At 42.5% G+C, this 17,417-nt stretch overlaps 1 protein-coding gene across 19 annotated transcripts in view; it reads right to left on the bottom strand.

Moving 5' to 3' along the window:
* The window catches only part of ANO4 (anoctamin 4), a 433,316-nt gene that overhangs the window by 242,474 nt on the left and 173,425 nt on the right, over positions 1-17,417 (bottom strand). The gene's annotated exons all lie outside the window — the stretch shown is intronic.

Raw genomic sequence — 17,417 nt, 5'->3', positions numbered from 1 at the left:
ACTTTGGTTCTAACAGTTCAACAGGCTGGTGGTTAGGTGCCTACATTTTATTTTTTAGAGGGTAGCACTATAGCACAAGTTTTGCTTTCCTTACCACTAAGGTAAGGAAAGGATAGGAAATTGCAACCCACTCCAGTATTCTTGCCTGAAGAATTCCTTGGACAGAGGAGCCTGGTGGGCTACAGTCCTTGGAGTCACAGAGTTGGACATAACTGAGTGACTGAGCATGCAAGGAAAGAATGCATTAACAAAGCAAGAGGTGCTGGCAGAGCAGGAGAGGGGTGCACGTAGTACTTGGGACTTTGGGTGTGCCCACAACCTGGTAGGGTGCTCCTCAGGTCAGGGAACCCCAGAGGTCCATGGGCAGTTATCTTATCTCCTAGAGCAAACAGCAGAAGATGCTTTCCTTCAGTTCTTTCTTGTCTGCCTACTGCCCTCCACTTTCCCTACCGCACCCCCAGTCACTGCAGTCTCTCTTTAGAGACAGCAGCTGGTCCCTCCAGCTGCAGTGCACACAGCTAGGCAGGCACACATTCATCACCTCACCCTCCACCTCATCTGCTGGAGAGGTTGCATCGGCTCCCTGCCAATCACCTACTCTGATGTCACTACCTCTGGCACCACTAGCTCCACCAGCACTCCCCTCAATCTGCTGCCTCCTCTGGAGTTCAGTCCACTAACTTTCGGGTACACAGATGGATGGATGTCTCAGAGATTCTGCTATGCTGTGCACAGGCTTATTTTTTCTTTTTTTTGGTTATGGAGTATACAAGAACTCATGCAACAAGAACAACACAACAGCAAAAAAACAAGCAGTAACCCAATTAAAAAGTAAGCAAAGGACCTGAATAGACATTTCTCCTAAGAAAACATACAAATGGCCAAAAAGCCCATAAAAAGATACTCAACCTCACTCATCATCAGGGAAATGCAAATCAAAACCACAATGAGATATTATCTCATGCCTGTTAGGATATCTAATAGCAAATAAACAAAAGATAACAAATGCTGGTGAGGATGTAGAAGAAAAGACTACTATATGCTGTTGGTGGGAATGGAAGTTGGCACAGCCACTATGGAAAGCAATATAGAGGTTTCTCAGGAAATTAAAAATAGAACTGCTATATGATCCAGCAACCCCATTTCTGGGTACATTTCCAAAGCAAACAAAATGATTTTCTTAAAGAGATATCTGGTGTACCCCTATTTTCACTGCAGCATGATTTGTAAGAGCCAAGACATGGAAACAACCTAAACAATGTCACCAATGGATGAATGGAGGAAGAAATGCAGTATATATACACAATGGAATATCATTTAGCTAAAAACAGGAAATCCTGCTCTGTGTGTGAGATGTACAAACCTCAAGGGAATTATGCTAAGTGAAATAAATCAGACGGTAAGGCAAATACATACGATCTCACTTATATGTACAATCTAAAAATACCCAAATTCATAGAAGCAGAGTAGATTTGTGGTTGCCTGGAGGTTAGGGGCTGGGAAAAATATGGTGAGGCGGTAAATTTTCAGTTCTAATATGAATAAGGTCTGAGGTTATAATGTAAAACATGGTAAGTATAATTGATAATACTGTACTATAGAATGAAAATTTACCAGGAAAGTAGAACTTAAGTGTTCTCATCAAGAAAAAAGCAAAAAAACAAATTTGAATCTGTGAGTTAGTGATTAACTTGATGGTAGGAATCCTTTCATAATCTGTATACATACATATATCAAATCATCATGTCAGTTCAGTTCAGTTCAGTCGCTCAGTCACATCTGACTCTTTGCAACCCCATGAATCGCAGCACGCCAGGCCTCCTTGTCCATCACCAACTCCCGGAGTTCACTCAGACTCACGTCCATCGAGTCGGTGATGCCATCTAGCCATCTCATCCTCTGTCATCCCCTTCTCCTCCTGCCCCCAATCCCTCCCAGCATCAGAGTCTTTTCCAACGAGTCAACTCTTTGCATGAGGTGGCCAAAGTACTGGAGTTTCAGCTTTAGCATCATTCCTTCCAAAGAAATCCCAGGGCTGATCTCCTTCAGAATGGACTAGTTGGATCTCCTTGCAGTCCAAGGGACTCTAAAGAGTCTTCTCCAATACCACAGTTCAAAAGTATCAATTCTTTGGCGCTCAGCCTTCTTCACAGTCCAACTCTCACATCCATACATGACCACAGGAAAAACCATAGTCTTGACTAGATGGACCTTTGTTGGCAAAGTAAAATCTCTGCTTTTGAATATGCTATCTAGGTTGCTTATAACTTTGCTTCCAAGGAGTAAGCGTCTTTTAATTTCATGGCTGCAGTCACCATCTGCAGTGATTTTGGAGCCCCCCAAAATAAAGTCTGACACTGTTTCCACTGTTTCCCCATCTATTTCCCATGAAGTGATGGGACCAGATGTCATGATCTTCGTTTTCTGAATGTTGAGCTTTAAGCCAATTTTTTCACTCTCCTCTTTCACTTTCATCAAGAGGCTTTTTAGTTCCTCTTCACTTTCTGCCATAAGGGTGGTGTCATCTGCATATCTGGTTATTGATATTTCTCCTGGCAATCTTGATTCCAGGTTGTGCTTCTTCCAGTCCAGCATTTCTCATGATGTACTCTGCATATAAGTTAAATAAGCAGGGTGACAATATACAACCTTGACGTACTTCTTTTCCTATTTGGAACCAGTCTGTTGTTCCATGTCCAGTTCTAACTGTTGCTTCCTGACCTGCATACAGATTTCTCAAGAGGTAGGTCAGGTGGTCTGGTATTCCCATCTCTTTCAGAGTTGTCCAACAGTTTGTAGTACAGTTTAAATTACTATTTTGTTAATCACCTCAGTAAGTTGAAAACAAAAGAAACAGGGTTGTGTATTAAATAACAGTTGCCATGACAATTGCTTTTCTCCTTTTTATAAAATTGTATTGAATTGCAAAACTGCACAAGAACACAATGTTAGCATTGGGAAAAGTCTGTGGACCTAGTCCAAAATCTTCAAATTCCAGATGAGGAAACCAAGGTCCAGAACAGCTCAACAACTGACCCAGGATCCCAGAACAATCTTAGCATCAGAACAAAAACTAAGATCAGATATTCTGGTCTGAAATCCCTCCATCACAACAGACTGCCACAGTTTCATGACAAAAACCTAAATGAAAATCACTTTATATTACAATCTACTTGTTTATTAAATAGTGGAGAATTTGATAAGCAGAGCCAATCAATTCTTGAGGTGTATCATGCAAATGAACTCTGATGGAAAGGCATACTTATCCACAATAGCTGACCCTGTCAAGGGTACACTGAGTAGATGTGTGCATGACTGTAGGGAGGAAAAAAAGGGAAATTTCAGGGCAAATAGTCACGTAACTGTCTTTACAACTTAGACAGACTAGATATTCTTGCAGCTGCTGCTGCCGCTAAGTCACTTCAGTCATGTCCGACTCTGTGCAACCCCATAGACGGCAGCCCACCAGGCTCCACTGCCCCTGGGATTCTCCAGGGAAGAACACTGGAGTGGGTTGCCATTTCCTTCTCCAATGCATGGAAGTGAAAAGTGAAAGTGCAGTCGTTCAGCCGTGTCTGACTCTTCATGACCCCATGGACTGCAGCCCACCAGGCTCCTCTGTCCATGGGATTTTCCAGGCAAGAGTACTGGAGGGGGGTTCCATTAGGCCTAATTGGAAGTTGCACTAAACACACTGACATGTTTCACTGAGATCCTGTATGAGGGCAGTAGTGTGAAGATCTATTGGCAGTGACCTGAATCTACTCACCTCACAGAAATATCACATTAGGGAGAAACATGGTCAAGGCATTAAAAAAATTTATGAAGCCTGGAAACAGTGATTCAAAGCTACTCTTTGTATTAATATACGAAATGAGAATTCAATGATATGTGTGAGTTTTTTCTTTTAAAAATTAACTTCAGACTTACAATAATAGAATTTATTTTCCACAGTATAATATAGTGATTAAGAACAAACTTCCTGATCCAGAGCCTCAGAGATAAAGTCTAGACTAGCTCTGTGATCTCACATGATGCATCTTTATGCCTCTCTTTTTCTCATCTATCAAATGGGAATAAAGACTTCTTAAGAGTTATCATGAAGATTCATGGGGTCTCAAAGAGTCAGACATGACTGAGCAACTGAAAGTCATGTCTGACCCTTGGTAATCCCATGGACTGCAGCACGTCAGGCCTCCCTGTCCATCACCAACTCCTGCAGTTCACTCAAACTCACGTCCAGCGAGTCGGTGATGCCATCCAGCCATCTCTTCCTCTGTTGTCCCCTTCTCCTCCCACCTTCAATCTTTCTCAGCATCAGACTCTTTTCCAATGAGTCAGCTCTTTGCATCAGGTAGCCAAAGTATTGGAGTTTCAGTTTCAACATCAGTCCTTCCAATGAATATTCAGGACTTATTTCCTTTAGGATGGACTGGGTGGATCCCCTTGCAGTCCAAGGGACTCTCAAGAGTCTTCTCTAACACCACAGTTCAAAAGCATCAATTCGTCAGTGCTAAGCTTGCTTTATAGTCCAACTCTCACAACATGACTACTGGAAAAACCATAGCCTTGACTAGATGGATCTTTGTTGGCAAAGTAATGTCCCTGCTTTTTAATATGCTGTCTAGGTTGGTCATAACTTTTCTCCCAAGTGTACAGTGTAATTATTTGACATACCTATACATTATGGAAAAGAAATGCAAAAAAGCAAAATGGCTGTCTGGGGAGGCCTTACAAATAGCTGTGAAAAGAAGAGAAGCGAAAAGCAAAGGAGAAAAGGAAAGATATAAGCATCTGAATGCAGAGGTCCAAAGAATTGCAAGAAGAGATAAGAAAGCCTTCCTCAGAGATGAATGCAAAGAAATAGAGGAAAACAACAGAATGGGAAAGACTAGAGATCTCTTCAAGAAAATTAGAGATACCAAGGGAACATTTCATGCAAAGATGGGCTTGATAAAGGACAGAAATGGTATGGACCTAACAGAAGCAGAAGATATCAAGAAGAGGTGGCAAGAATACACAGAAGAACTGTACAAAAAAGATCTTCACCTCTCAGATAATCACGATGGTGTGATTACTGACCTAGAGCCAGACATCCTGGAATGTGAAGTCAAGTGGGCCTTAGAAAACACCACTACGAACAAAGCTAGTGGAAGTGATAGAATTCCAGTGGAGCTATTTCAAATCCTGAAAGATGATGCTGTGAAAGTGCTGCACTCAATATGCCAGCAAACTTGGAAAACTCAGCAGTGGCCACAGGACTGGAAAAGGTCAGTTTTCATTCTGATCCCAAAGAAAGGCAATGCCAAAGAATGCTCAAACTACCGCACAATTGCACTCATCTCACACGCTAGTAAAGTAATGCTCAAAATTATCCAAGTCAGGCTTCAGCAATACGTGAACCGTGAACTTCCTGATGTTCAAGCTGGTTTTAGAAAAGGCAGAGGAACCAGAGATCAAATTGCCAACATCTGCTGGATCATGGAAAAAGCAAGAGAGTTCCAGAAAAGCACCTATTTCTGCTTTATTGACTAGGCCAAAGCCTTTGACTGTGTGGATCACAATCAACTGTGGGAAATTCTGAAAGGGATGGGAATACCAGACCACCTGACCTGCCTCTTGAGAAATCTGTATGCAGGTTAGGAAGCAACAGTTAGAACTGGACATGGAACAACAGACTGGTTCCAAATAGGAAAAGGAGTACGTCAAGGTTGTATATTGTCACTCTGCTTATTTAACTTATATGCAGAGTACATCATGAGAAACGCTGGACTGGAAGAAGCACAACCTGAAATCAAGATTGCCAGGAGAAATATCAATAACCTCAGATATGCAGATGATACCACCTTTATGGCAGAAAGTGAAGAAGAACTAAAGAGCCTCTTGATGAAAGTGAAAGAGGAGAGTGAAAAAGTTGGCTTAAAACTCAACATTCAGAAAACTAAGATCATGGCATCTGGTCCCATCAATTTATAGCAAATAGATTGGGAAACAGTGGCTGACTTTATTTTTTGGGGCTCCAAAATCACTGCAGATTGTGATTGCAGCCATGAAATTAAAAGAGGCTTTGTAGTTCCTCTTCACTTTCTGCTATAAGGGTGGTGTCATCTGCATATCTGAGGTTATTGATATTTCTCCTGGCAATCTTGATTCCAGTTTGTGTTTCTTCCAGTCCAGCATTTCTCATGATGTACTCTGCATATAAGTTAAATAAGCAGGGTGACAATATACAGCCTTGACGTACTCCTTTTTCTATTTGGAACCAGTCTGTTGTTCCATGTCCAGTTCTAACTGTTGCTTCCTGACTGAGCGACTGAACTGAACTGATACATTATGCAATGACAACCAAGATCAACATAACCAACATATCTATCACTTCACATAGCTGTTTTTTGTGATGAGAATGCTTAAGGTCTACTCTCAGCTTTCAAGTATACAGAAAACATCTGTGTATATATCTTTCCCCAAAGAATAAACAGGATACATTTGTAATATGGCTGAACTGTGCAAGGTGCTAAAATAGATGCAAAAGATCTACCCTGAGGGACTCCCAGTCTTACAAGTAGACAACCATTAGATTCACAAGCTCTATTCCAACCCAGATCCCCCAACAAAGCTGGACCCCAGAGTTATCCAAAGCTATTTAATCTCTTTGTGGAGGCTGAGACTACGGGTCTCCAGACTTAATCTCTTTCTCCTTTCCCTACAATGTGATCTCCAGTCAGAGAGGAAATATACACAAATAAAAAGCTAAACTGAGTGTGTAAGAATACATCTAACATTCGCATGTATGTGTTTCAATTGCTCGCTTCACTGTCAGAAACTCTGATGGCACCAGAACTTTTAGAAAGCAAGATTTATGGTATTAAACTCACAACACTGATATCGAATAGTCCCTTTCCCCATGGTATATCCCTTCCTCCATTCGCTGAACAAGGTTTCCTGCAATAGGCACTCCAATGCAGGGATAGACAAAATATCTCTTCTCCAGGAGTATAAAATCCAGCCTCATGTGTGTTAGAAAACAAACACCTTCCCAGGGGTTGGTTTCTTGAGACACACTAATTCAAGTACCATAGACAGATCTTTTCAAGTTTGGAGGCTCAGAAATGAATATTGACTGGTGAAATCAGAGCATGGACCCTTGAGAAGATAAAATTTAAGATCTATCAGTGGTTGATTCGTTTCATTTAAAGAATTCTCGCTGCTTTGTATGAGCAAATAAACCAGAAAATGCTGATGCTCCTTTCATTAAAGAAAATAAAATACAATGAAATACAATAACTGCCAGCTAGAGAACCACAGTCCTCAGGGAGACTATTCCTGCACCGCCAATAGACAATCATGTTAACTAGTGTTCATTCCAATTGTTTTAGGAAGAAGATTTTAGAGGGAGAGTCAATTCAGTAAGTCTCACCTTGGCTATAAATTGTTGATTCTGACTCAGTGGGTAAGACCAACTTTGAAACACTAACATCACTGGGTATTTACATGTAGGTGGGAACATCTCTTAGTATCTGATCAGGAAACAGAACAAACTTCCCACTGGGTGTTGACGTTTTCTCACCAAGAAGTGTCATCATGCACTTGACAACTACATCAAGAATTAACACTTGTCCAGTGCCCACACTCAACGTACAAACATCGTACATATATCATTTCACTGAATTCACTGAACTCTAATTCCTTGGGCACAAGACTAGTCTGATTTGCCACATTATCCTCAGCACCTTCAGCACTGGCTGACCCACTATAGATGCTCAATTAATGTTGAAAGGATTTTTACAGTGTTGCAAGTCACCTGGCCAGTAGGCAGCAGAAGTGGTATCCGACTGCAACACTCTCTACCCCACCAGCATATCTTTATTGGATGATATTGCTTAGTGATTCTAAAGACTAGGATTTGATAACTAGTTCATAGAGGCTTCCCTGGTGGCTCAGATGGTAAAGAATCTGCCCACAATGCAGGAGACCTGAATTCAACCCCTGGGTTGGGAAGATCCCCCAGAGAAGGGAATGGCTACCTCATTCCAGTATTCTTGCCTGAAGAATCCCATGGACAGAGAAACCTGGCAGGCTACAATCCATGGGGTCCCAAAGAGCTGGAGAAGACTGAGCAACTAACACTTTCACTTTTCACTTAAGAAACATAACATTTTGGACAATATTAGAAAAAAAAATTGAGATACAAATTACAGTGTATAACTTGTATTTCAACTTCATTACTTATCTGCAGAAAGAAGGAACAGAATATTGCAGAATCTACACTCAGGCTGACCTTGGAAACCACATGTCTACAATGACAAAACTTAGCTCTGGATCCCTGGAAGTGGGGCAGGTGATGGTGGTTTAGTTACTAAACTGTGTCTGACTCTTTTGCGACCACATGGACTGTAGCCCACCAGGCTCCTATGTCCATGGGGATTCTCCAGGCTAGAATACTGGAGTGGGTTGCCACTTCCTTCTCCAGGGGATCTTCCCAACCCTGGGATCAAACCTGGGTCTCCTGCATTGCAGGCAGATTCTTTATCATCTGAGCCACCAGGGAAGCCGTGGAGGTGGGGGCAAGAGCTTCACTCTGCTACAGGAAGGCTGGACTTCACCTGAGTGAGCAGTTCTATTGTTCTAAACCAAAGGGATTTTGATGTTTATCTGCTGCAGTAACCAGAGTTACTGTATACAAACTCATCAATTCTCTGGCAGCAGGTCTCTGAAGTATATGAGTTTCAAAGGAGAGGGGGTCTCACAAAGGCGTTCAGGAATAGCAGTGTGCAGCATGTCAGAAGGAGCATCTAACAGTAATTGTAATATGTGCCCCGACTTGGGAGTCAGGTCAAGAGTGACCTTAGGATTTCTGTCTTTTTGTTCACTGGGACATAGTAGATCAGCAAATACATGTTAAATAACAGTGGAGGGGGGGAAGCCTTAGAGATAGTTTAGGACAGAATGTTCTTTCCTATGGGAACCTCAGGGAAGCACCTAGATTACAAAATGAAAATGACTCAATAACTTACAGAACTTATGTAACTAAGTACTTTTTAGACAGCCATGTCCCATTTTTATAAAATTATAGCTGCTCAGATATAAATTAAAGTGCATTTCAGGTCATATTTGTGGCTTTTCCTATCAACATACAAATGAACAAGGCTCTTACTGTAACATATTAGTTTATTAAAGCTAAAAGAATAGCTAAATTGGACATACATTTATTTTTAAAGGCTTGTTGCATTGAAAATGCCCCATTCATTCTGCAGCTAATCCTCATAATCACTTAGCATTACAAAGTGAAAAGCAAATAGTTACCTGGACACAGAAACCTGACTATACTGGTTTGCCAGGGTTGCTCAGAAAATGGAGTGGATCTCAAGGTCACGTGTGTCTCTCTAGGGCTGGTGAGCTGCCCTGCCCCCCTCAGTTCCTTGGCTCTCACTCTGCCCTGTGACAGCCTCTAAAAATGTTGTGATGCAATTGTTTTGTCTTCCTAACTGAAGGGCAAGGCAGAACAAGGTCTTACTCTTCCTTGATTCTCAAAGCTTAAATCAAAACTTGGAATACAATAGGACTTCCCTGGGAGTCCACTGGATAAGAATCTGCCTGCCAATGCAGGAGACACAGGTTTGATCCCTGCTCTGGGACAATTCCATATGCCACAGTGCAACTAAGCTCCATGTACCACTAGGTACACTCTAGAGCCCGTGCTCTGCAACAAAGTACTCCTAGCTTGCCACAACTAGAGAAAGCCTGCCTGCAGCAATGAAGACCCAGCACAGACTTTTTTTTTTTTTTTTTAATAACTTGGAATATAGTTGGTGCTCAATACGTGTCGAATGAATGAAGAAATACTGAAAAAGTGAGTCCAGTAACCATTCGGTTGCTGGATTATGAGAACAGCATCCAGGATCACTGTTGCTGTTGTTCAGTCACCCAGTCACCTCCAATTCTTTGCGACTCCATGGAATGCAGCACGCCAGGCCTCCCTGTCCCTCAACATCTCCCAAAGCTTGCCCAAGTTTGTGTCCATTGCATCAGTGATGCCATCCAGCCATTTCAACCTCTGATGCCCTCTTTTACTATTTTACTATTACTGCGTCATAAATTCAGTAATTTGGCATTATTAGTGGCAATCACATACAAATGCCAAGATATGTCAGCTAACCTTGCTGCTCAGAATTTACTCAGTTGGCCACCACGATCTAAGCACCCTCATGTACAGAATGGGGAGTAATTAACAGTCTGTGCTCTTGGGGTACTCAGTCTCCAGGAGGAGAAAGACTTGTAAAAAGATCCATTACAAGCTACAGGGTGTTCAGAGCTATAACAGAAGTGCATACACAGGGCACTGGGGCATAGCAGTGGGAACTGCTAACTGTCTCCAGCAGTTTCAAAGCTACTTCATAGAGAAGTGGACCTTCAAGCTATAAGTTGAAGTGTGCAAAAAGCTGAGTATAGAGAGACGGGTTTCTCACAAACGCCATCTCATTTATTTTGTACAGTTTGGTTAAAGAAATTGTTGTTCATTTTGAAATACAATTTAGAAAGTTCCATGGGTGCAACTGTTTATGTAACAACTCTTTGTCTTGTCCAGTCCTTATCAATAAAAGAGACATGATAAATCACCTTTTTTCTTTGAGGAACAGATCATAGATTTAAGATGATCCAAACACTATTACAAAGTGATGGATGAAGACAGACCACCTGGAAAAGCCCCAGGATTTCCAGGAGAAAACAGCATAAAATACAAGGACAGTGAAGTTAAGACGTATGTGTGCCTTCTATTAAACGAGGTTTTTTGTCATCTCCTCCAACTGGGTAGGAATGATGTAATGAAGACAGAGAGTAAGTGTACCCATTTTTCAGATAAATAAAAACACATCCCAGCAACACCTGAAAAATACCACCGTAGAGAAGGAGACTTCTTTAGAACAACAGACCTATACCTTTAATGGATGGGATCCAATACAATTATGTTCAGAAACCTAAAGTAATTTCAGGAACAAATGAGAAAGTAACTCCCGCCTTGAACTAATGTATATAGAAGCCTGGATATTGATTTCCTGGACTATGGATCACCCTGACACCCTACAAAAGTGTATTTATTGTCCTGCAGTGTGCCGTATCTACAAGAAGGGCTTGCAAACCCTAATTAAAATTTAAATGAAAGAAATAATCAGATAAAAGTGACCTACAGGCTGAGGGATTAAAATAAATTATGTGGTAATGGTATTTGAGAGTAAGAAACAGAAGCTCAGGTTTTCTAAAAATAAAAAATAAAAATCTGCAACTATATGGAATGACAAACATCCTTCAGGGACTATGCTGTAAAAAAAGAAAAATTAAACCTGGACTGGCAACTCGTTTCCTACATGATATTTTACATGTTTCATTGCCATTCTCCCAAATCTTCCCACCCTCTCCCTCTCCCACAGAGTCCATAAGACTGTTCTATACATCAGTTGCCAGTCCAGGTTCGATGCATGATGCTGGATGCTTGGGGCTGGTGCACTGGGACGGCCCAGAGGGATGGTATGGGGAGGGAGGAGGGAGGAGGGTTCGGGATGGGGAACACATGTATACCTGTGGTGGATTCATTTTGATATTTGGCAAAACTAATACAATTATGTAAAGTTTAAAAATAAAATAAAATTGGAAGATTTAAAAAAATAAATAAATAAAAAAATAAAAAGCAAAAAAAAAAAGAAAAATTAAAACTAAAATAAATCCTTACCATAATCCATTTATTTTCTTCAATAGACAACCAATTCTACTTAACTGAATTCCATCAGCTGTAGAATATGATAAGGTTGTCTAAAGCAAGTAAAATAATTATTTTGTGGACTTTTCAAAACAGGAGTCCCATGATGCTCTGGAGTTTTAAACAAGGTACATTTAAAATGAGATTTGCTACATAAAAGATTACAGGAAAATATCAAGAGTGCAGACCATGCCCCTCAACTTGGAATCCTCTCAGCTGCCTTCTGGAAGTCCTTTGCACATAGCTATGTCTGCCTTGGCTTCTAGTAAATGCTCTGTCCCATCACTGCTTCAGGCTTCTAACTCCCTTTATAAAGTTCTCAAATTATCCTAATTTGAGTGTGCTGTTTTCTACTAAGACCTGTAAGTGAGATTCTGTACTGAATTGCTCATGGGTTTGAGAAACGCAGGCAGAACCTCCTCACCAGGAAGAAATGAAAGACCAGTGATGACCCAGGGCAAGTGGTGACATGGCTCACTCAAGTTGTTCCCAGTGGTGGCCAGGATGAAGGGGAGGTCGAAGGGACGGTGCTGGCAGGTCAAGTTACTTAATTGCTAAGGTGATGGTAGTGATTATAAAGATTACCAAGTCTCTTGGGTTCTTCTCAGAGCCCTGGAAGGTATACAAAATGAAAATGAGAAATAAATATGCAAGTTTATAAATATACAAGAGCATACATGGATAAGCCAGAAAATCCCCACAGCAACTTATGTCCTATAATCTCAGCAATTCTTCATCTTCTAGAGTCATAGGACAAATATGGCTGAGGACCGAGCCCAGAGCCTGACAGTAATGGCTGCAGAACTACATTTGTTGTTGTTGTTCAATCGCTAAGTCGTGTCTGAGTCTGTGTGACCCCATGGACTGCAGCAGGCCAGGCTTCCTTGTCTTCCATTCTCTCCCAGAGCTTGCTCAAACTCATGTCCATTGAGTGGATGATGCCATCCAACCATCTCATCCTCTGTCTCCCCCTTCTCCTCCTGCCCTCAATCTTTTGCAGCATCAGGGTCTTTTTCAATGAGTTGGCTATTTGCACCAGGTAGCCAAAATATTGGAGCTTCAGCTTCAATATTCATGCCTTCCAATGAATATTCAGGGTTGATTTCCTTTAGAATTGCCTTAGAGAGATGGGAGTGCTGACGTGGATCTATCAATATTATATGCAGCTGCCACTCCCTAACCCTAAATTCTACACTTCACCAAGATCAGCAGGGAGGCATCCTTGAAAAGTTTGTGGCAGCTATCCTCCGCAAGCTGGAGATGGTGGCGGCCTGGTGGGGTTGGAGGGAGGGGGATGCTGAAACAGAATCAGTTTCTTTAATTTCAATGGAAATAAAGAGATCCAAGAGCGGTAAAAGCCAGCAGCTGGCACATAACTTCAGTGACAAGATGGATGCAACAGGCCACAAGGATGAGTGATAATCAGAGCCTTGATCCACAAGGATCTATAGTGGTGACTAAGGCCTATAGGATTCCAAAAAATAAAACAGAAAAAGATGGGCAATCTATGAAGATGCTACTCAAAACACACAAGTGGAAAAATTCTAGGTCTGATGGAGTGAAACCTAACAGTGGGGATTCTCAGCCTCTTACTAAAGTTCCTTTTGAGGAGGACATTGCAGTATTGTCTTAGGCATTCCTCAAGCCTTTCAGGAAGAATTTGTGGCTGTTTCCAGGATGACTATGCACTGGAGGAAGGGAATCACTCAGATCTCCCATGACTTAGATTGAGTTTAAACTGCTCTTTGGGGAGTGCTCAAGTACTACTGTGGTACACCACTCGGATAGGAGGGAGGAGGGCTTGTGGAGATGTGATAAGTGTCTTGGCTTGAGTCCATCCCATGGTGGGTTCACTGGTATCAGAGACCCAGCCTGAGGCTAGCTCCCATTCCCAGAATTCAAGGCAGAAATAGATACAAGTATCAACTGGCAAAACCCCACTCTGTTTCCCTGATTCATTGAGTGAGGGGTAAATGGGCACTTCTAGAACTACCCTACCAGATGGAATAAACTAAAATCATTGCCACACCTTGAAGGAATGGCAGAAATTAGTGCTATTACCCAAGACTTGAAGAAGAGTAGTGATTCCTATCTTATCTTCATTTAACTCAGAAAAAATTGCCAGATGGTTTGTGGAGACTATTAGGAGACAATCACAAACTGAACCAAGTGGGCATTGCACCTCATATCTGTGGCTGCAGAAGTGGTATTTTTCGTGTAGAAATCAACACAGACTGGCAGCTGGTACACAGCGACTGACTAGGCAAATGCTATTTCCCCCATCCTAACCATAAAGTAAATGGGAATCGGCTTGCTTCCAGTGTGGGGATAGAACAGTATACCTTTACTACCAGCATCAGATCTCTCTGAAAGATTCTTGTCTGGGGCACTGGGGCACTCCTGCCAGCACCACTATTAGTGGGCCTGCCCACATGCCGTGGGGTCTCATTTAATGTTGCCTCTGTCCAGACAAGGGAAGTACAGCACTGCACGCTCGTCCAGGGATTCTCCGGTCTCACCAAGTTTCCCGTGTCAACAGTCAACAGCATTTTTTATAATTTACCTCCTCCTCAACCAGAATGCCTGGGTCCAAAAACAAGAAGAGAGTGTTCCGATCTTCACTGTAACCTGGATACCTAGTAACCCACTTGCAGAATCTTTGCTTCTCACTCCCATGACCTTGACCACCTGACCATGGAAGTCCCAGTGCCTAAGGGAGAAATGCTTCCATCAGGAAACACAGCGAGAATTTCATAGCTTTGGAAGCTGAGTTCACCCCTGGGTAGCTTGGGTTGGTCAAATGACTGACCAACAGACAGAGGAGGACTCACTGATTAATTCCATTTCCCAGGGCGAAACTGAGCTGCTAAAACAGCATGGACGACTGGGCTTGGAACCTGGCAACACTGAAACGACGTAGTGAAGAAGGGGCTGCCAGGACTGAGACTCAGAAGGAATAAAAGGTTTGTTTCACCACTTCCAGCCCCTTTGCTGAGAAGCTGTAGACAGTAAGGGAGCACAGAGTGGGGATGGAGAAAACAGCCTGCGCTTCAGAGTCCAGAACTGCAACCGCTATGCTTTCATTGTTCTTTTATCCCTTGTTCCTAGGTTGAGAAGGAAATGGCAATCCACTCCAGTACTATTGCCTGGAAAATCCCATGGACAGAGGAGCCTGGTAGGCTACAGTCCATGGGGTCGCAGAGTCAGACACAACTGAGTGACTTCACTTCACTTCTTCACTAGGTTGAGAAGGGAGTATCACTGAAGTGACCTTATCCAACAATGAGCCCTAGCTGATGGCACTTCCTCCGTCCCGTGTGAAGGGAACAAGAACTTTTTACTTAGACAAAAGATAAGCGCATTTACTGAGGGGTAAAAAACGGTGCAGCTGTGCTGGGGCTCTCCCCCTGCCACTGCAGACCATCTCTTCATCCTGCCACATGTGCTGGCTGGAAAAGATCATATTCGTGAGCTCCTCTGCCCTGTGGCTTCTGGGGGTCTGCCCATGGCAGGCACCAATGGAATGCAGGAGGGTTAAAGGAGAGAGATGGTAGGGTATTAATACTCCAGCTGCTTCCCCGTAGGAGCAGCAGCAGCCGGCTGTGTGCTCCCAGCCAACTCTGCCAGTGGCTCCCTCCTCCCCCGACCCCTCCAGGATGACAGGAGGTAAACACAGCTGCGTTCTAGCCCCAGAGTGCCACACTGCCCCTCTGGTTTCCTTACACCCTGCCCACACCTTTGCAAATGGTCCCTTTATTACATTCTTCAAATTATTCTAATTTGAGTGTTCCATCTGTTTCCTGCTGAGACCCAGATTTATATAGCATCAATAGGGTAAAACAAAATACAGCTTTTGTGAGGCATTATTTTTTTTGGCCACCTACACACAAAAAAATATAAGTTTAAGTAAAGTCCTTAAGGCAAAAGTAGAGCTTATTATGAAAGGAATCTGTGTGAGAGGATGTATGAGGGTGAGGGGTTGAAGAGGGGATTCCCACTGAGATGTTGAGCCTAGAGTGAGAGCAAGCTGCAGTGACAATCAATTTATGAGTGAGAACTTCATATCTATGTACCTCATCTATCAACTGGGAACCCCTTTAAGGACAGGAGTTTGGATAGAAATAGGAAATAACTGCTTGTGGCACATGGGTGTCGCTTGACTAATATGTATTCTTCCTTCTGCTAACAGCATCCTAATTGTTCCTGGAGGCCTGTCCTCCCTCTCCTCTGCTTCTACAGGAATTAAGTGAAATGGACCCAACCTATCCCCAGATCCACAAGGGGGCAAGAGACCCAGGTCTGTCTGGCTAGTTGGAATATCACATCCCCTTGACCACAGAAATTGATTCAAGAGTAAGGATATGACAGTATTAGAGTCACATTGTGGGGCTTTTACTGCAGTGACCCAGAGCAAGGTAACCAGAAAGTTGGAGCCACCTTAAAACCATGAGTGGACAGTCTGCCTAAGAAGGAAGTCACCCCAGAGACTGGTATGATGGAGAATAACTCTGATGACCTTTTTTTTTTTTTTTTTTTGAGTCCCTAGGATCAAACCACACCTGAAACTAACACTTTTGGCCTTTCCCTTTGCTCAAGGCAAGCACTTTGAGTTGAGTGCTCTATAATTGAAAGAGTTCTTACTATCGGTGACATACCAAGGTGTCCCCAGTCTACCGTGGGTGCACTCTTGAAGGGAGATTATAAACAACTTAAAAACAATAGTAGAACCTACTATGAGGTAGTCTTCCTTTTATTATTTCCATTCACTGGCAATTTTAAACCTTATCAAAGTATTCCTCCCTCAAGAACTTTTTATGAGTCAAAGTTCTAAACTATTGTTACAGTTACTGTTAAGTTTTGATAATATACATGCGAGCTTTGAGACAGCCTGTTTTAATTCAATATCCATAATGAACTTTGTATTCTAATTGAAAATTCAGAGAGCTCTCATTTATATAGCTGGCCTCCAAACTTAAGTGGACTCAACTACCTAATTACTAGAGTAAGCTTGTTATGGGAGCACAGAAGAGGTGAATCCAGCTCAGCTGACGCTGTTGAGAGAGGCTTCCCAGAGGTACTAACACTTGAGCTGAGTATTGAAAGTCAAGGCTTCATCTCATGTTGGATTAGTCTAACAGATTCCTAAGCCATCATCTTTTTTCCTGTTCTAGCCACTCTACTGTCTGTGCTCATTACATCACCTAGATCCTTTTAAGATACATCTCTGCTGGACTTCCCTTGTGGAGCAGTGGATAGGTATCTGCCCGCCAATGCAGGGGACACAGGTTTGATTCCTGGTCCAGGAAGATGCCTTGATGCTTTCAATCTGTGGTTCTGGAGAAGACTCTTGAGAGTCCCTTGGACTGCAAGGAGATCAAACCAGTCAATTCGAAAGGAAATCAGCCCTGAATATTCACTGGAAGGACTAATGGTGAAGCTCCAATACTTTGGCCACCTGATTCGAAGAGCTGACTCATTAGAAAAGACCCCGATGCTGGGAAAGATTGAGGGCAGGAGAAGAGGGCGACAGAGGAGGAGATGGTTGGACAGCATCACCAACTCAGTGAACATGAACTTGAGCAAATCCGGCGTGCTGCAGTCCATGGGGTCACAAAGAGTCAGACACGACTTAGTAACTGGACAACAACTACCACAAAGATTCCAC

Source organism: Bos taurus, chromosome 5 (genome assembly GCF_002263795.3).
Source record: "Bos taurus isolate L1 Dominette 01449 registration number 42190680 breed Hereford chromosome 5, ARS-UCD2.0, whole genome shotgun sequence".
NCBI lineage: Eukaryota > Metazoa > Chordata > Mammalia > Artiodactyla > Bovidae > Bos > Bos taurus.
Note: the sequence above shows the minus strand (reverse complement) of the source record. Positions and strands in the feature narration are given on the sequence as shown.